This window comes from Doryrhamphus excisus, chromosome 9 (assembly GCF_030265055.1).
Source record: "Doryrhamphus excisus isolate RoL2022-K1 chromosome 9, RoL_Dexc_1.0, whole genome shotgun sequence".
Taxonomy (NCBI): Eukaryota; Metazoa; Chordata; class Actinopteri; order Syngnathiformes; family Syngnathidae; genus Doryrhamphus; species Doryrhamphus excisus.
This window is the reverse complement of record NC_080474.1, coordinates 11,002,653-11,024,210: the sequence shown is the minus strand read 5'-3', so window position 1 is coordinate 11,024,210 and position 21,558 is coordinate 11,002,653. Positions and strand designations below refer to the sequence as shown.

Genomic DNA, 21,558 nt, shown 5'->3' with positions numbered 1-21,558 from the left:
TGAAATGTGTGGGCATGCAGTGGTGTGGGTGCAGAAATACACTGTAAGATGGCAAGGGTTTTATAGACATGAATTAGTCTTGCTGGGTGTTTGTTTGTGGTTGGGTGTGTTTGCGTGTGTGTGTCAAGCTCGGTGAAATGTGTCCCACTGTGGGCCTTTTCACACGTGCCTTTGTGCTTGATCCCAACACTTCTATATTGTTGTATTACTACGTCTTCCCTGACTTTGTGGATTATTTCCAGTCATTTTGGAGGCGTGATCTCTTGAATGAAATGACATGTATTTATTACCATAATAAAGAGTTAATTATGAAGGCCATGATCTGCCATGTGTAGGAAGAGTTGATGAGAATCTAAAAATGATGCCACGGGTGTTTTAGAAAATGTTCAATGCTTTTTACAGCATCTCTCTACTGAATATGGATAATACCAGTCTTCATTTTTTTAAAAAGGTTTTTCGCTTCCTCAGTTGCTCTTCCAGATACTTCACAATAATAAAACATTCTAAATTAAAGGTCATGATAATTTTATGAATTCTGCATTCCACATATTGGCTTTGAGGATATTTATATTACTGTGTGGATGAAGAAACATATGAGCAGAAAACATAACTATCACCCAACAAACAAAAGTGGCTTTCTCTCTCTGTCGCGTCAGTGGTACTCAAGACACTTTATAACCACAACTTTCATCATCACTCATCAGAGCTGAAAAAGACTCATCCAGCTGTGGTTTCTTGTTTTAAATTTACTGCCACGTCTGTACCCAAACAAGTCCTCTTCACTAGGAAGAAGACAGAAATGCATGTCAACAAGAACTTTAGGGCATTTTAATGTTCCCAGTTGTGGTTTCATACTGTGAGACATTCTCCAGATCATTATATAACCAGCAATAATAAAAAGATGTTGCAAGTGTGTGCAATGTGATCAGCTCTCAGCTTTAAATGTTTGTTTTTATGTTTGTTTAAAGTCTGTGACAGTATTTTGCTGGGTGGTCAGAGATTAACTTGTGTCTTGTGTGTGCATGTGTGCAAGCAATCACAGTTTTTCAACAATATAGTATGAATAATAAGATAAACAATATTCATTAATTAATCATACTGTAATTGAATGTGAAATAAATTAAGTATTTCCAAGCAAAAAATAGCCAAATAAACGAAAATACAATTATAAGGCTTTCAGAAGATGCATTAAAAAACGCTGTAATAACACGTATCTCACAGTGGTCACTATGTGTCAGTAATGTTACTCTTGTGTTCGATGAGACACGTAAGCACTGGACCTGATTGCCGCAACAACAGGCTTTTATTACAGCTTTGATTATCCTCACAACAGGAAAAATAATCCCAAACACAAGATAGGGTTGCAGCCATAATGCCAACTTTAAACTCAACTTTGAACCCTAGATGTTGATTGCTGTAATGATGGCTAAACTATAGTAGTCTAGATGGCTCTAATAGCATTGTGGCCTTTAGAAATAAGGAATCCGACTTCATGAAATCACTTATCGGGTCTAGAATCAATAAACCACGATAAATGAGGGGTTACTGTACACCAGGGGCCTCAAACATGCGGCCCGCAGGACACTAGTTTGAGGCCCCCGCCTTGATATGAAAGTTTAATGTTAGTACGGCCCGCGCAAGTTTGATATGGATGCTGTATGGTATCATGTACCCAGAAAAAAATATTACGTTTGATTAATGTTCATGTTAAAGGTTAAATAACTAATAGTTATATAGTTAATCGTTAATAGTTATCCTCCCTATCCGTGTGGAAGTGGTAAGTTTTTGGCTAGTTTAAAGGAAATAACTTGAAGGCTACCGTTTAAGGCTACCGTTCTGAAAAAAATAATTTGTCTACCCATATGTGGTTTCTTAAGTTTTTATTATTTGCCATTTCATTATTATTATTATATTTATTTATTACTGATTGATGGATTTTCTTTATTCTTGATTTGTTTCTTTATTTTTCATCTTATTTTGTGCAGAAAAATAAAAATTAAGATATTTGAGAACAGTGGAATGTTTTATCAGAGGTTTTATTGTAGAAAATCGGAAGCAAACACTGAAAAAGTTTGTATATTTTTCTGTTTTTAATAAATGCGTTTTTTTGGGGGGGGGAAACCTGATGCGGCCCAGCCTTGCCCAGACCCTAGCTCCAGTGGCCCCCAAGTAAATTGAGTTTGAGACCCCTGCTGTACACAGAATTTGACATGGTATTTAGTCATTTTTTAATGAACTGCACATACTATACTTGGATGTCAGATAATGACTATTAATACCTAATTCTGGTGTATGAGAGTAACACTGCAGTAATGTTGCAGTATCCATATTTTGTCCTATTCCTAACTACACAGAGGCGCACATAAAAGAAAATGGCTATGACTATCTATGGGTCATATAATATTTTGCGGAAGTGTTGTCAAATTTAACAGAAATGTGTAATCTATTCCAACCTCTAGCGTTTGTCATCTTCTACAGATGCCAAAGTGTCCCTCTCGGGGGTGAGAGGTGAGAGTTTTCTCTCATTTACTGACACAGGAGTTTGTTTTTGTGTGTGAGTTATGGACTTACTCAGCTGCTATGTTCGTTTGTGGAGATCACAAAGGCCCATACTCTGACTGGGAGACTTCTTCGAAACTGTCACACAACAACTTCTTTGTTTCAGAGAGACTTTAAGCAGACGACTCTTTACACAGTAAACAGCCCACTTTCCCCACAGCATTGCGGACACTCTAACATTTCAATCCCTGACTAAAAACTAAAAGCTCTGAATCCAAACATCGTGGTCACCAAAATCTGGGATATGTAATTCTCACTTGAGCTGCTTTTTCACAAAAAGTTGATTATTTTCTCACTTCTGGGAATTTCAGTTGTGATTCCTCCAGAGAACTTTGTGGCCGAGGATGTTATGGTTTTTCGTGCAAAATCCTGTTAGTCTTTGAAGTGTTTCAAAACACTTGGCATTGTTCAAGTGTGAGAATCTAGTGTTCTTTCTTTTATGAGTGATGCATTGTGTTGTACAATGAAAAACACAATGAAAAAGTGGTCCGTTTATGTCGACACACATAAAGGCCATTTGTAAGGGCTGTTTGATTTGTCAATCAACAGTGAAGATATTCCTAAACCTTAGATGACCCACTAAAGATGCCACAGTCAATTTTACATCATTAGAAAAAAAAATGAAGCGGCCAAAGTTTAACCACCCACGGGTGATAAAATTGATAAAAAGAATAAAGTGGAGCCTTGGTTAGTATAGGTTTTGGTTAGCATGTGTATCAAAATTTTGCATCAATTTGCAAACATTCTCCAATTAGCATACTATACAGCAGTGGTTTTCAAACTGGGGTGCACACTGCCTAGTCATTTGTCATTTTTGCAGACCAAAACAAACATGGCGACATACGGGACAAGTTGCTAGTGAAGTAGTGTTACTTTTCATCATGTTATTTCACTTTCGGGAATAAAATTTATATTTAACATTTCATATAAAACTAGAGATGGGCGGGTGAAGCTTTGAGGCTTTCCTTCAAAATGTACCGGAACAGATTCGGAACTTTGCTGCTTCACTGAAAAGCAATATTAGTGACATCTGGTGGAAGGGTGTCAAAGTCAAAGCAACTGTGTCACTAAAATGAGTGAAACACAGGTCACCATTACACATAATACACAAACAAACTCGCCAATGCTCTCATTACAAGCCAAAATAGTTCAATAGCTTGGTGGTTATCATATACATCTGCATGTAAAACTATAGTTGTAAACTATAAATACGTGTTTTGTGTTAACATTTTTGGCATCTTGAAACAGATTAATTGGATTTCTTTTGGGAAAAATTAATTAGGTTGTAGTATGTTCCAGTTAGAGTTGGACCTTCTGGAACGTATTGACGCTAAAGGTGCCACTGTACAAGGACAACAACTATCCTCTACACATCAGTAAATAAAACACATTTTGAGCTTTTATAAAATATTCACTTGAATCAGAAAATCTAACAAACCAGCATTTATGTTAAAGCGCAAAAATGAAAAAAAAACACAAAAATAATGCCCTTTGGACACCCCTACAGTAAAGGTTTAGTGTGGACACAAAACAGGACAAGAGGACAAAGCAGGTCACAGTTGGACAAATTAGGCTGTAATAAACATGGGACATTATCATTCTCCTCAGATGATGCTCAACACATGGCTTTGTTATTAATGAATGAATGTTGAACAGCGGTCTCACCGTTACTAGGCAAGAAGGGTTTTACTTGTCTTATGTTAAAAGAAGACACTGACATGAAGCGTGACGGTACATTAGAACACAAAGGTGCACTCTGACAGAGTAGAATTATGGAACAGACGCAGCTGCAGGAGCATGTTGGCGGAAAGCAGGTGGAGGTGAACTACTTTGTGGAGGAGTGAGTAACACACGCAGGGGTTGGAATGGTAGATCTGTGCATAAATCACACAGCAGCACGTGCTGCTGATGAGCCGCATCATGAGATGCAGAAGTCAAGACTTTTTTTCTATCTTTCGCTCTCCTTTTATCCTTCCTTCTCTCTCTGTGCTCAACCCTGTCTGTCTTGACTTTGATTGCCTTTGTTTCATGCAAAGCCGGCGTGTCCATAAGGAATAGATTTTCAGGACTTCTTTGATCCTCTTGTTATGATTCTTTTATTTTCTTCAGTCACATATCCTTCTCTCTGCAGAGCTCACCCGACAAGATGCTTTCAATTAAGCAGCAAGGCTGTGGATGGAAAAGGCGGCTGAGTGATGCTGGACATGCTGGTCCTTCACCATGACCCTGGGTGGAGAGGTGAGTGAGATGTTACAGGTGTGAGCAACATGCATCTGTATCATCTGTCTTTCTTCTACCTGTTAGCTTGTCCAGATGCATCCACAGAGACGTGTATGCACCTTTTGAAATATAAGGGATGCTGGAAACCCATTTGTTTGCATGCAAATATTTATGATTTAATGTGTTGTTATTGTCATATTTGGTAGATTTTTATTAGGGGTGTCGAATCGGCAATGTACAATCACAGCCGCAAGGAGAACAACCTACCCTCCACATCAAAACAATAAATAAAAATAATAAAACTGAAGCTGAAAACCAGAAAGTTGAAACTGAAAACCTGTGACTGATACGTCTGTACAATGAAAATTTATGGCCAACTTTTACTTTGGTTTGCGTACATTTTCCAGTTTGCGTAGAATATGGTCCATGTCTTGTTATGTTATTGATACGCTACATGAGTCCACCTGTGTTCTTAATGTTTTATTTTCATCACAAAAATGTCCTTTTTAGCTTGGTAATACATGGAAACTTGGAAATCAGCTCAGTTGCCCGTCTATGATGTCATCAGCAGTTGACTCTGTAGTACTCTGCTAACTAACACAGTTACTTTACAGTTGATCACAGCTTCAAAATAACCCACAATTGAGCCAAACCACGCCAGCACTTTGAAAAGAAGGTGAGAAACACTATTGAATTCAATGAATAACTCCTAGCAAAACACACAGGTAATGTCAGAGTGGATTTCGCTACCGTCTTTGTCAACAATCACATCTTCAAAGTAATCAAAATAATGTTAAATGTTGATTCGTCATTTGTGTGTATTCATATACATTTTTTTATTGATTTCCACCTGTAAAAGTCTAGTTGTAAGATGGTAAAAATTTGTTTGTGTTAACATTTGTTGGCTTTCTGGAATAGATTAATTGAATGTACATTGATTGGGTTAGAGTAGGTTTCAGTTAGTCGGACATTCCGATTAATGTTGCTAACCAAGGTGTCACTGTATTTTATTGTTCTAATACTTGTTTCAGTGTTGTTGTTTTTTTTTTTTTGCAATGCCAAGTTTTTTTTCAATACCAAGACCAAGAGCAGGCTGACAAGCACATTACGAACACAGTTGGACTCATGCAGTGTATTAATAACATGAGACGTTTGTTTGGGTATTCAGACTAGTTTCTTAGGTGCAAAGTTTGGCCGTACTATAACCAAGACAGTGTACGAAAACTGAGATAAAGTTAATAATTAATGTAATACTTTTCAGCAAAAACCAGATGGTACAAAAACCGAGGTACCTCTGTACTTGCTTTTGCCAGTAAAATAGTGGCAATAGGGACTAAAGTAAACCTCCGTAAAGAAGAGTTGGTATTGTGCAGTGGAAAAGTAGCATTACTTAACAGATTTATCCATTGTTCGTCTGGGAAATATGATAATGTTTTCACAGTTAGTATATTTATTGTGCTTTCTTTACTTCTATAAGTGTATATTCAGCAATGGCTCACTCATCGCTTTCTGGCAGCAGACCTTGGGTGGCCGATTTTCGCCTGATTTAAAACAAAAATCTGTCTTTTGTCTGAAGTTATCAGCGTATGGTTTCTGGACCTCACAGAGTGCAACAAGTGAGAAACACAGAGGCTTTAGGAAAACCTCCGTTAAGGTCATCTATGGCAGCTGGCATTCAACACGGCCTAAAATAATACACAATCCATCCCTCCTGACGGCCATCAGTACACACTTGTACAGTCATGGCAGGGTAATAACACACGCTTGCATTGACATCTCCAGACAGTGAAAAATAAACGGAAAGAAGGGGAAAAGAAGATACATAATGAATTCCAGTGCTCTGAGAGAAGGGAAAGCTGACCCGACCATCATACACAACAACATCCATGCACCGAGTATTATTGCGTAATAAAGGACTTGCAAGGCCTTCGAAGTTGAGACCTCTGTGTGTGCAGGCTCCCCAAGTGTCACTGGAGAGTTTGCGTCAGGACCCTGAAAGCAGCAGTCATTAAAATACCTTTGAGAATACGGGATGCTTATCAAATAATATGAACCACATTGCCCCATCATCCCCCCCTTGGGTAAATGGGGAGTGAATTCATGGATGGGGTGGATATCTGTACTCTTTTTTTTTTTAAGTGTTCTTTGATCTCTGGACCTTGAAACATATTTCTGGGAAAATGGAAAACATATACTTTAAGCACGGGAGAGCTCTAGCTTCTGTATAGTTCATAACCTTGTCTACACGCTGGATGGTTTGAATACGACAACATTTTGCCAGTAGATACAATAAAACCCTGAGTGTAGTTGCAGGTCCTGATTAGACCTCAAGACAAAAGCAGCACTCTGTAAAAACACCAATCATCATTTCCTCATAATAAACTTAGATGAGGATGAGAAGTATTTTCCATTGTGGTCCTTTTTTTTTCCCCAGCAACAGAAGGCGAGGGCATCAATTTATAAGATGGGAGCCAAGGTCATGCAAATCAGTTCATTCCTCCTGGTGGTGTAGCATAATATTTTCATTCTTTTACTTTGACTGCATTTGTGACATACAGTACAGTAAATTGGAGATGATGGTGTAATTGGAAACACAAGACAGTGGGCTGAATTTGAAAGACATCTCAAATTAATCAGGCGCCTTATTTTCATTCAGTTTCTGAAAATGTTTCAGGTGTATTTAGTCGGTTTTATTGTATCAACAATATAGATTTATGACATAACGCAACATGATTATTAATTACAAAACAGCAAAATTCAGTTTGTGTGGTCACTTCTTGCTATGCAGAATTTGTGCCACAATAATTTAGTCACCAAAGCCCACTGAAATTGCAGCAGTGCTTTGATTAGCGTATTTTTCCGTTGATGCCAAAAATTTACACAAAACTTTTCTTGGCGTATGCATCCTGTCACGTTATTAATACGCTGCATGACTCCAACTGTGTTCATAACATATTTTAATCACATAATGCCCATGTTCAGCTGCACAGCGGAGGAGTGGTTAGCGTGTAGGCTACGCAGCTAGGAGACCCGAATTCAATTCCACCGTCTGCCATTTTTGTGTGGAGTTTGCATGTTCTCCCCGTGCATGCGTGGGTTTTCTCTAGGGACTCCGGTTTCCTCCCACATTCCAAAAACATGTTAGGTTAATTGGCGACTCCAAATTGTCCATAGGAGGGCAGATAACTTATCTGGCTTACAGCCACATCCATATAAGGAAGCCAGCCCCTCTGTGACATCACAAAAGGTCAGTTTTACCACGCCTTTTGAAACCAAGCGTTTTGAGCCATCCCAAATTTCTTTCAGGTCTTACTTCTAAATACTCAAACCTCATTATCTGAAACTTTGGCATCATTTAACACGAGAACACAACATTCTAACTACATTTATAGGTCAGAGAAGTGCAAAAAGCACAATAGGTCCCCTTTAGTACTCCATACAGCATTTTTGGGATGATGACAAAAGATTTCACATTCAATTCAATGGTGAATGCTGCTCTGCATTAAATATAAGCTACATATCAGGACAAAACATGTCAACCTGCCCTGACAAGATAATGAAATGCTGGAACTCCGAAAGGTAATTGTTATGTGGCGTCGTATGTGACATAACAGTAATATTTCTGCAACACAAATAAACATGTTGTTAGTAATGTTCTTCATTCAGAGCATTGACGCCTTTTGTTGTGCACTTTAATCACGTATTGCATAAACCGGTCTGGAGTTCAGCAGCAGCCTGACACTGCTGTCTGTCTTTGCCATTTCCCTCTGATGTTCTCAGGCACCCCGCCCTCAAATTCCTCTCCAATGCCTCATTCCCTTTTGCGCTGGGCCAGGCTGGCTCCCCTGGGGCACATCTTCAGGAGGAAATTATTTTTCATTGCCACCAAAACAGAGCGACTCTCGCCAGTTTGGCCTTCGTCCCCAGGTTGGAAGGTCATATTTCCTTCTGCCCAAGAGGGGGCAGCTATAAGAAACCCCGACTTCAACCGTCCACTGTCCTGTGGCTCTCGAGCCTTTGTTCACTCCGCAGAGCAACACTGGGTTGTAGATCATTGTAAAGCTCCTGAATTGACTTCTTTAAAGCCATAGGACTGTCTAATCCATCTTCACTGAAGCCACTAGTGTGTTAGTTTTTCAACATAATTACCCTCAAATGTATTGTTTTTAGTATTCATACCTTTAAGGATTCTCTAATGAGCCATACATCTCCTTTCTATCACACATTTCCTGTTCAGGGTTACAGCTGTGCTGAATTCTATCCCAGGTGACACATAGTTTTCTTTTTGAACAATTCTTCCTTTTTGTCTAATCAAATTGTGTCTAAATTTAAGATAAAAATGTATGTGACTTTTGCTTTGGGAATGTAGTGACTCATTAAATTGCTTACAATTTGGTTCTCATGTGTTCAGGTGACTCAGCAGAGACTCCACTGACTTCATTGATCATCGTTGCCACGGAATGTAGACCAAAATAATTTACTCATTGCTTAAAACACAAAACAAAACAAAAAAACAGATGTTTTCCTTGTGTGCCTTTTGGGAACCACTTGTTTTAACATACATGGTGATTCTTAAGAATGGTTCCCAAAAGGCTCATGGTAACCGTTGTTGGTTTTCATGAAAGATCTGTTTTTGAAACATGAGTCACACTGGCTCATTGATTGATGAACCTAAGGATTAGGTTAGGGCTGTGGCGATTTTGAGTCGCACAGGAAATGGTCATATACACTTTGGCTTGCTCAAGGAAGTGTGCTCTTTTATTACAAAGCTAGTGTGAGCCTACAACAGCGATTTCAATCTTGCGGAATGCTTCTGGCTGCCGCAACGGTTTCAGTGTGAGCCTGTGGTAAGCAAACCAACTCTTACTCACAGTGCAACAAAAAAGTTAACACATAACATGAGTCATTACTGTTAATGTGTTGCATTAACATACTGGACACCTATTCAGCCGGTTGTTCTGTGTTGTGTAGTCCGATAACATCTGCCTTTCTACATTAAATGTACGTAAATTTTATGAAATCAATTTATAAATAAATTTGTTCCGCTTTTTTTGACTGATGACTAAACAAATATATGAAGGCATATGCATGATGCGTAGGTATTAGAAGGACATTGTGTTTTCTTCTTCTTACTTTTTGTATCCTTCTCTGTTTCATTTTGACTTACTCATTACACCCACCCACCCGTCCACCTTCTTCTACTAAATGTTGAATCACAATGAATCATTGATTCTCATTTTTTGCTCATGGATGTTTTTTTCCAGCTCCTGGGACTCTAATTTCCTGTTTCTGCTCCTGTCAACTGATTGATGTTTATGTTTAACAATCTGTTTCTATTTTCCACGATTTAGTTCTTTGCTCCTCCAATCCTCCTCTTTGTATAACACCCCCCCCCCCCCACTCCCCCCACTCCTCTACGGTCCTGCTTGCTATTGTCTTCATGAAATGTTCCAAGGTAGTGAAGGATAAAAAGGGGTTTATTTTTTGGCAGCGGTTGAACCAGTTAGAAAATGGTAACACCTCCAATATGCCTCTCTAAATCCAACACACACATCAGGTTGGAGGCTGTAAAGCCCGGGTTGATGAGCTGATTATCAGCTCTCAAAATTTCCATCTCATTTCCTATCATTCATTTTGGAAGCCATACTAGTACTACGGCATAGTTCACACTAGAGGTCGATATGTAAAGACATATGCCATGCCATGTGTTTTGTGAGTTAATAGGTCAACCATATTTGCATAGACTCCTAGAGACGCTTTGTTCCGCTTACTGGAGCAAATACAAGGTGGAATCAGTTCAAACTTTTGTTTGGGATAAATTCAAATATACCTCAAAAGCAATGACCTTATTTCCTACTTTATGAGAAAGATTTGAAGGAAGCAGGTTTTTACTTTGGTTTTTAGTATTAATTTGTTCCAAAAAGTTAAACGAAAACCAAGACAGTTGTTCCCACAGCTGATGTAAATTAAATTGATCCCTTCCAGACACACGAAAATATGATCAAAAATACATTTTTTAGGGAATAATTATAGTTTTGCATGCAGAGAACAATTTGAAATGATTATAAATGATGAATGGATGGAACTTGTTGTTGATGTGGTCTTCCCGTACATCCTAGTGAAATCGAATTCATTTGTATGTCTCATCTTTATGGAATTGCTGGGATTCACAACTTTTAACTATGCAGCAGTCACACTCAGAAAGTGTGACAGCATTGTGTCGGATGCTATTTTTAGGCACTTGATTTCATGGAACGATACAGTACTGGGCAAGCGGACATTTGTTACTGAGAGTACTATACGAATCCTGAGGAAATATAAGAATCCTGGTCCTAATGAAAACTGATATTTGACTGTATTAGTAACACCACTCTTTATGATACAATTTCATTACATTGACAGTGTTGCAGACCAACAAAATTGCAAAGTGTAATATCGGCCCCGTCCACGTGGAAACTTTCCTGGAATTTTTTTGGGGCCAATTTAGTAAATAGTTGCATCCAGACAGGAATGGATCACTGGTTGAAAAAGATGTAATACACAAGGCAGACCTACGTGTGTACACATGATACACCAAAACTAGAAGCAAGAAAAAACTTATGCGCATACGTCTTTTGTCTTTTTCCAAGGCTCATCTTCATTTACGAAGAATTGGAACTACTTCTGCGAGTCATTTTGGAATATATGACAGGAGTCAGGAGAATATTGGCGAGGGTGCGTCATGCCAGTTGAAATATTCAGATACAGTATTATGTTGACAGGTCTGGTCATGTGATGGGTTGGTGACATCATCTTTTTCGTGTCCACTGTCTACACGAAAATGACAAGCCAGCGTTTTCTAGCTTTAACATTCTGGAAGGCATTAAAAAAAAAAAGATTGTTTCAGGGCACTCAGAGAGCCGTTTCAGTGTGGATGAAAGGCAGGTGACATATTTTCTAAAAATTGATGAAATTTAGCTACGTTTTCTGGCGCTGTTGGACAGTTTTCTGGTATTTGGGGACTTAAAAGTGAAATCGCATATTGAGCTGCAGTTTCTGTTCTCACTGAGCAGTCACAAGCCTTTCCACTTTCTTGCAGCATTTGTTATAACATAATTTGAAAATAATATGCAAATTAGCCAGTGACACCATCTAGCAACATCTAGGACAGCCAGTAGCTACTTTTCTTACTCAGACGTTAGCAAGAGTGATGAAAACCAGACACTTACCAGGCGATACTCAAATGCGAGTGTACGGATAAAAACTATTTTATATTACAAAATGCTGTCTATAACCAAAGACACAACTTCAAAAGAAAGTATGTTCATAAAGCATCACAAAGATGATTCCAAAAATATAACCACACACGAACCTCAGGTCAAATGTTTATGTTTTGTAATGTAACCAATACTTTGGGGATTACAATGTGCCCTATAAAGTTGCAAAAACCACCATTGGGTACGATGTCCCCAGTTTTACAAGACTCCATCATGGCAAGCGTCAGAAGATGAACTGAACATGTTTTTCTTCTTCTTTGGCTTTTTGGCAAGACGCATTTTGGACATTTCCGGGGAAAACAGAGCATTTGGTCACGCTGGTGTTCCACTTGGCATTTCATATTCAGTTGGTACTACTGTACTGTACTGTACTTAAACTGTAGAGTTAACCAGAAAGTGGAACACATTTAAGCCATCATCCCTCGGATTGGCTGACTCGGGTCAACATAAGCGGTTGTCGACATAACTCTTATTTTCAAATGTCTAAATAGACATCCTGGGGTTGAGGTCAGGGCTCTCAAATGTTCCCACATCAAACTCATCTAAACATGCTTTTATGTAAACACTGGGGCACGGTGATGGGGGACTATGGGGTCCCATGACTGATTAGGTAGCTGACTAAGTGGCATGAGTCAATATTTTGTAGTATTTTGTAGTATAGTATTTTTAGAACTGTACACAACATAAACACACATAGAGCAACCTTTATTCAAAACAACAAACGTCACAGAACTTATTTTGCTTTAAACTCACTCTAGCCTCATTGCTAATGTGTGTTGTCCAGTGGTATGTTATGGTGGCGGAGGGGCAATGGGGGGGCGGGGGGGGGTTGGCGGCTCTCCCCCACTCCACTCATGGAAACCAGACGTTTAATTGTTCTCAGATGGTGAAGCGTTTGGTGCAAGATGCAAAGTGTGACTTAGCTGTGCTCTCAGGTCGGAGTTGTACAATATGCCAATAATTCAAAACGTGTGCACGTGTAAATGAGCGTGGCGGGACATCAGGCCGGGGGTCAGATAGTCGTCACATGGATAACATAGAACTTCTGGTGAGCGTGTTCAATTTTTTTGAGGTGTTATTGACTGTTGGGCTGTCAGTCAAACATACGAGAATGTTCAGATGTTATCAACCATAAACATTAGCATTTACTGTATCTGCACCCTAGGCAAGATTTTATATGGCGCTCCCCTCCATCTGCAATTTACGTATGCTTACAAAAGAAATGTAATCACAATGTTGTTTTCATTTACTTTAATTTATCAGACAACAGGTCACCCAATTTACATGCTTAACCAATTTCAAGAAATACAAAATAAATACCTGCAAAACAAAAATCTTGTGATTAAGTGAATAAATAATAATAAAACATCTGATATCCAAAAATTAAAATAACCACACATTAACTCTATGTATAAGCTGCATATACACTACACAATAACTACATACCAAAATAAATCATCAAAAAACTATATATATATATATATATATATATATATATATATATATATACCAAAGCTACAAATATAAATATATATATCATTTATTGCGGTTAATTGGTCCAATACCTGACAATAAGTGAATTTTTTGCAAAGTCGACAAAAAATAAATGTTTTCGTACCTGTTTCCAACCTTCTAATACAGGGGTGCTCACACTTTTTCAGCATGCGAGCTACTTTTAAAATGACCGAGTCAAAATGATCTACCCACTACAAAAATGCAAAACATCTATTTATTTTCAAATGTATTGAGGATTATTTGTACGTACAATGTATGTTGATGTACCTTACATAACCAAATGAGCCAATATTGCAAAACACACATAATTAACTATTAATTTTTTTTGTAATTACCTGAGTTTACTTTGATGACTTGCACTGAATTGAACCAGCCAGGGATGCATAGTCCGGACAGTAGCTGCTGATAGCCAGCCTCAAGCACACTTCCAAATGTTTATCAGTTATGGATAATATCCGTATCATAATATCCGTATAATATTCCATATCCGTATGGAAGTGATATGTTTTTGCCTTTTTACTTGGTCCAGCTCCTTCACTCATTTTAGTGACCATAAACTTTAGCGAGGGCTTAAAATCTAGCAATTCGCCGACTAGCTTAGCACTTTGCATCGTTGTTTACGCATGAGCGGTGACCTAAAGGTCAAAATTCAGTTGTCATCTGACTGGTTGTCCTGTATGTCAATCAAGTAACGGGGATGGATGATAGGCTGACATCGTAAGTTCTGCTGCACTTAGAGACATTGTTTGATTTGATTGGTCGCCCGAAGGGCAATATTCAGTTGTCATCTGAATGGCTGCCCTGTATATCAATCAAGTGACGGCATTGATGCTGGGATGATATTTTTTTAATGTCACGCCGCGATCGACCAGCGATCGACCAGTACCACCTCCGCGATCGACCGGTAGATCGCGATCGACTTGATGAGCACCCCTGTTCTAATACGATAACAAACATTATTAGAACCCCTAATGCCCTTCTAGTCATCTTTAGACTGGTACCCAATATAGTGGACATTCATTCATTCATGCTGCCCGCTGTGCAGCCCCTTATAATCGACTAACCATCAATTCATTGTTGCAGCTCTAGATTGGTTATTGTAATACGCCTTATACAGTGATTAAAATGGTAAGTATTACCAACTGATGGACCTAGTGCACTACTTTTTAAAAGTATTTCATTATTCACTATTGTTGTCTTAGTCAATTGAGGTATTTCCATCCATCTATTTTCTATGCCGCTTATACTCATTAGGGTCACGGGGCTCGGACTGGTCGATTTCAGGTATTTATTATAAGTCATTTGTCAAACGACTTACAAAGGATCTAGTTTTCATTGCATTGCATTACATGAAAACAGCAACATCTTTTTGAATTCGTTCAACTCCATCAGGTTACTTATTCACAACAGGTATATAGTAGTGAGAATGTTATAATATCAATAGCAATCCACACCTTCTCCATTTTTCCCTTTGCTAAGTGTATCCACCCCATCATAGACACATGGCATCTGTCACCAGAATGGACACAATAATATACTGAGAAGAAAAGAGATGATTGGATTATCAGATAATCCCCCAGTTACCCATAGAGGACATTGAAGAAGCTCTCTGTTTGCATTCTTTGCTTTGTCTCTTTGGTCTGGCAGCACTCAACAATGTAATCACCGTCTCAATCCCTTGTGCTCTATCCTCAATTCAGCTCCGGAAACTTTGTTCCATCGTCTCAATTTAGGCACCATGTCCCATCCAGCGCTCAGCCTATGAATGCAGATGAAGGCATTCCTTTTCAGTGTGAAGTTCCATCTTGGACAGAGTCCTCAAGCAGAATGGCTGAACTGGCTGAAGTTTTGTTTCCTATTCAAATCTTTACTCTGAATCAAAATGAGAAGCACCTTGATGACCAACAAAGAGAGATGAGACCATGACGGAGATAGCAGCTGGTCCTTTGGAGCCTCTGCAATGACCTAAGACACCTTTGTGTGTATCAGTGTGTGCTTCTGTTCTGGTGATTCCAGTGGAGCCTCGGTTTTCATAGGATTTGTTTTCTTGGTTATCATACAACCAGTCGGGCTAAAAAAAATAGCTTCAGAATCGAATGCCCAAACAAAGCATCCAGCCATTGGTAACTCAGTCTATGTGAATAATGCGTAGTGGTTCTTTGAGTTGAGACATTATAAACAGATTCCAGCCAAGGGAATCCTTTAATCATCTTTATTATGTTTGTGTGGGTGGTTTATTTGTTCATAGGACACACACAGAACAATGAAACACATTTGTCTCCTTTTTTCCTCCTAATAAGCAGTGTTTGCTAGGCACTGATGAGGCATTCGAGAGCATTTTGTATTTCTGAGTGTGCTTTCAAAACAAATTAAGTAAAAAATTAAGTATGGCTGCAAAAAAACGTTGCAAGTCCCAGAAATTTGATTAAAGAGGTGATGAATTCAGGAAAGACGATTCAGGTAGCGTCTGTTAACATCTGTTAACAGCAGAAGGAATGGTCTAACAGAAGCACATAACAGATAGTGAGAATAATGAATGTTTGTACTTGCTGCTGAAGTTTACAATAAAGCCCAAGTGGGGAAGTATACAAATCTAAGAGTCCACTCTGTAAAGTTTAAAGTTAAGTATTTAAGAGACAGGAATGAAACCTCTTCCGCCCCCTCCCCATTTCCCTCCACGTATCACCATGTTCACTAACATGTCTTCAGTAAAGGTAAAAGTCAAGATAAATGTATAATTTATATGTATTTTGCTTTGTTTCCTGCATCTACAACTTATTCTATGAATTATTCTCAATAAAGTGTTTTGTGTTCATATTTCTGGATGTTTTGACTGGATTTATATAACTTTTTATAAGGAAAGTGTATTCGTTTTTTGTTTTTGAATCAGTTCTCGATCGATCTTTTAGAAGAGATTACTAATGTAGATGAAGGTTCCACTGTACTTTATTAAGGATGTTTCATAAATCAGCTGGATTCATCCTGCTATTATTTTGCCTGAATTAATCAAATTTAAGCAACTGTCACATTATTGATTGTCAGAAAAAAAACACTTAACTGTACATTTAACTATATTGAATTGTACAATTATGCATGCTGGCTGCGCTGCGACCATTTTGCTTGGACCTCTGTAAGTGACAAGTTAAAGCTATTCTGATTCTGATTAATCTTGTTCGGAACGTTATTTTTATTTTTATTTTTATTTTTATTTTTATTTTTATTTTTATTTTTATTTTTATTTTTATTTTTATTTTTATTTTTATTTTTATTTTTATTTTTTTTAAAGTGTCCATTGAAGTGTCCATTCTTTTATAGTATGTTTAGATTCACTCTTTTGGTACCATTACTCTTTAGGTACCCCAGCCAAATGTGGGATCAAACCAAAACCTAGTGTGTGTATCGTTATATAATCATATAGTCTACTAAGACTAATGAAGGTCATTAGAATTAAACATCTTTGTCTTGATGAATGTAACTGTTGAGTTCAGGTCAACTTATGATGTACACTTTACACGTGCACATGATGTAAATAACACCTGTTCTCCGTGGTATATATGTGGTTTTATCAAAGTGGGGGTCACATTCAACATTCAGCTCTTTTGCAAGCCCAGCGAGAGGGACTAGTGCCCCTGTAGGGGTGTTTGCTTTGGGCCCACTTTATACTCGTGATGCTTTTAGCAGACCTGCGCCTGAAAAGCAGACAGGAATGAAAACAGTGCTGCTGCTTAGCTTTAAGAAGAAATTCTTTATATTTTATCATAGTCAACCTAAACTGTTGTGAGTGCAGGCAAATAACCTTTGCTGTGCTGGCACTGAATCAAGGCATTTCTCACATGTTTTTCATGCAGTTAGATAGCACTCAGACCACATACTAGTCAATAAAGTGCTGTAATACTAATGGTTCAGGTGACAATCTGAATCCCGATCTTTCGTATGGTCAAGGCTAACTTGTGCTCTGAGCTATCACTTCAATGTGCCGTGACACTCTGATGGCTGAGTGCGGATCAAAGAGCTGTTTGGGGCCTAAAGATTGCACTTGGCTGCTATGGATCTCTCACAGCTGCCAAGAAGGATCCCAGAGGCCCTCAGAAACACGATGATTATCATCCTTGTGCACAAACAAACTAGATGTGCATCACTGAGCAGAACCCTGGTATGAATGTCTTTTGTTGCTAGTGCAGTGAGGTCAAGAGGATTATACGTTTACACATGCATGCCTGTGTCAATGCAATTTGTAAATGCTACAAACGGTGAATAGATAATAGAGTGAAATCTCTAAAAGTGGTCATACATGACTTGGTCTACATATGATTTGTTTCTCTGAGTGTGAGTGTAAGTCGGAGCTTATACCTAGTACACCTAAGTCACTTACACTGTATACACAACACAATAAAAACATATAAAATACTATAATAGAAAAATTAAATACAAGACTAATAAATGAGGGACTCCTTATTTCCCCGAGGTTGTCTTGTACACTGGAAGGGTCGTTACAAAGGAGGGAGAGACAGGTTTATTACTTAGTTATCATTGTGCATCTATCACATGTTCAAAGATACTATTATCCTTCCTAATGTATCCATATTTCTTATATTTCTATTCATTAACAAAGCCAGGAGCAAGCAACATGACGCCTGTGTAGAATTTTTAACAGTTTATTGTACAAAAGCAGCCCTCCTGAGCTGATGAATTGTGGCGCAGACAATGAGGAGAGGCAAGCTGTGACAGGCCAGTTCTGAGCGTCAGCTGGGAGGAAGATGGTTTTGGCAGTGAGGAGGCAGAAGGTTGTGACAGGGAGGAGGACCTGCCTCTCAATGGTCCGGTTTGTCTGCTGCTCTTCATCAATTTTACAAAGCATGCAAACGGGCAAAGAGCCTTTAATGCGTTAAGCCTATTAAAAATATATGATTTATAGAATGACAGATGGGTTATTTGAACTTTTAATGACAAAATAGCTCCATTCAATTTAACAACATTTTTGTTTTCAACTTTTGGGATCAAAGTGCATTAAAGTACACATATATATATCACCCTGCGTGACTAAAAGCAACATATTTACATCTTATTAGGGGAATTATGGTAACATAATAACTTACTTTAAAGTGGTTAGCGTGTAGGCCACACAGTCAGAAGATGGGAAGACCTGGGTTCGATTCTCTCCCCATCTCTTGCTCAAAGACAGCTCGGATAGGCTTCAGCATACCCCACGCCCCAGTGAGAATAAGCAGTGTAGAAAATGGATGTATGTAATCTAGCGGATTCAGCTGGAGTGTTTTTTTACACTGAGAAATACCATCCATAGCTTAAATATGGATGGTATTTCTCAGTGTAAAAGTAGATAATTATATATAATTCCTCCACTTGCACCATTTTTTACAACAAAAGAAAAGAATGAAAAGTGAAATGTTTTCAAAAATGAGTACAAATACTGTAAGGGAGACAACAAAAAAGGAAAAATAAATAATACCTTCAAAATGCAATAAAAAGTGTAAATGCGTGACTAATTGTCATTAAATTAGTGTCGACAGAATCCAAGGAAAGAGCTTCAAAACAAAAACAAATGTAACTGAATACTTTGGGTATTAAACATATCTTTCATATTTATTTGAAACAGCAGAGAAGTTAGTGTCATGTAAGAAGAATGCTGGTGTAATTATACTTTATATTGTTCCATCATCATCTTTTCATTCATCACACACCCATCGTCATTTCTTTCTTAATCACAATTAGCAGACATCATTTGAAACGCCCAATTGTGTTTTTTATTGACACGAAACCACTTTAAACTTTGTCTACAATTAACTAACAAACCACACAATTACGACCCTTCCCTTTATTTGTTCTTACTTCTCCTCACAAGTTTCACCTGTCTTTGTTTGAGTCAGCTGCTTCTGGTGGAAAAAGAGCTTAGTTTTTGTCTTTTTCTTTTTTTCAACAACAGCAAACAGATTTGCTGTAAATTAGCATTGTAGTGGACTTGGTCAAATGGGAAACACTTGTGAGCAAACATCCATCTTTGTTTAATTACACTTCATGCACACACAACCTCACATGCAGAATAAAGCATTTTATTTGCTGTGATTACTTTGAAATGTTTTTTATTTTACATATTTACAAGTCAATGGTGGGAAACATCATTTGTGTGTTGAAAGAACATGATTATGTGGAACATGTTAGCTTTTTCTGCATTTGGCCCCTTGAGCACTACAGAAATACTCTATATGGAGTATAGTTGATCCCTGCGTTTCACATGCAGGGGTTACCTCCTGGGACAACCAGCAAATGGAAAAAATCAGTAATTGGGATGCCCATAAAATGTGTATTTTTGACACATGCTCCCTCCTGCTGGCTTGACATTGGCATTCTCCCCTTTTTCATCAACATTTGCAATAAAAGTGACTTATTGGACTTTTATTCTCACTATTATTTCAGTTCAATTTTTTCAGTTTTCTTTTTAAATAACGTTTGCTAATTTTCTGCTCATAATATTTTGACTTCATTCCGTTAAGTTTTTTCCAATCAAATTTTCCAAAAATTAAAATTTTATTTTTCCTAATATGAGGGCTTTTTTCCAATTATTGGCTATTACTATGACATTATTGTTTCCTCATAATGTTGCAAGTTCATTCTTGTAAAATTGCAACTTTTATTCTTAATATTTTGACTTTATTTTCGTAAAATTACAACTGTCTTTTCCATTCTTTTTGTTGTTTTCATGTAAATCTTGTACCTCTTTCTACAACTTTTTTCCAAAAATTTGAACTTTATTGAATTTATTGTTTTTCATAGTATTAGAATATTTTAAGAATGTATCTTTCTTTATTATTTATTTATTATTACTATATTATTTTTCATCATAACATTAACATGATTATCATAAAATACATTTTTTTTCATTAGATTACAACTTTATTCTCTAAATACTTTCTCTAAATACTCTAAATACTAAATACTTTATTTTTGCCACATTACAGTTAATTTTTTTTAAAATTTTTGCTTTAAAATTTTTTTTTCCTGTTAGATGAATGTGCCAGGCACCAAAAACATTAATAATAAAAACAGCCATGTTCCACGAATGGCCCCAGGGCCGCACTTTGGACACCCCTATTTTAAGACGATCAAAGAGCATTGATGAAAAAAATAATAAAACTATTTAAAATAGAAATAAATTTATATATATATATATATATATATATATATATATATATATATATATATATACACTATATATATATATATATACACACACACATATATTTAAAGGTTACCAAAAAATGACCGGTTAATGAAAGTGTTTTTTTTTGTTCATTTTGCCAGGATTTTGTAGCTAAAGGCGGCAACCCAAATATTAGAAACACCTTTTAATGTGACATAATGCACTCGCAATAATTAACTTAGTCCACGCCTAATATTCCTTTTTAAAGATGTTTTAAATGTTTTTTTTCCGTTGTATGTAAATAAGGGTGAAGATTGGTGTGTTTACATCACAGTTCGGTAGATAAAATAAATTAATAGAGGAGATTAATAAAGAGATTAATAAAGATTAATAAATAGAACTAATGCAATATACTGAATGGATCCAACAGATTAATGAATACAATAAATAAATACAGTAAATTAATGTATAAATAGATACAAACATCCATTCAGAGGCGCCTTATAATAAGCTGTAGTAAGTACGTAAATAGAAAGTAAGTGTTTTGTCAATATTAGCAGACTTCAGCAAGGGGGTGGGTGTGTGTGTGTGGGGGGGGGGGGATTCTATAATTGGACACGTGTTTTTCCTTCTTGTTGTCATCTGGAGATCAAGATCCTTTTGTAATTGCTTTTTTTTAAATAGCGATATGCAAGGAGGGGTAAAGAGTTCTTAAAAGGCTCCTTTCAGACTTGAGAACAGAGCAGAAACATGGAGGCCCTGGAAGTATTTAATGTGCAGTTTGAGGCACCTCACCACTTGTCCACCATCAACAACAACCTCCCGGCGCAGTGGCAACATCTACATTGAATG

General features: G+C 37.4%; 1 protein-coding gene across 4 annotated transcripts in view; it reads left to right on the top strand.

Moving 5' to 3' along the window:
- Positions 1–16,367, top strand: part of asb1 (ankyrin repeat and SOCS box containing 1) — a 30,742-nt gene extending 14,375 nt beyond the window's left edge. The window contains exons 7-10 of one of the 4 annotated variants that reach the window (XM_058082637.1): positions 4,691–4,797; positions 8,560–9,045; positions 9,191–11,493; positions 15,251–16,367. The gene's annotated coding sequence lies outside the window, so the exon portion shown is untranslated. Of the gene's footprint in view, positions 1–4,690; positions 4,798–5,393; positions 5,456–8,559; positions 9,046–9,190; positions 11,494–15,250 lie in introns of those variants that run through there. The other 3 variants (XM_058082641.1, XM_058082639.1, XM_058082640.1) reach the window with 3 other exon arrangements.
- The last annotated feature ends 5,191 nt before the right edge of the window (positions 16,368–21,558 follow it).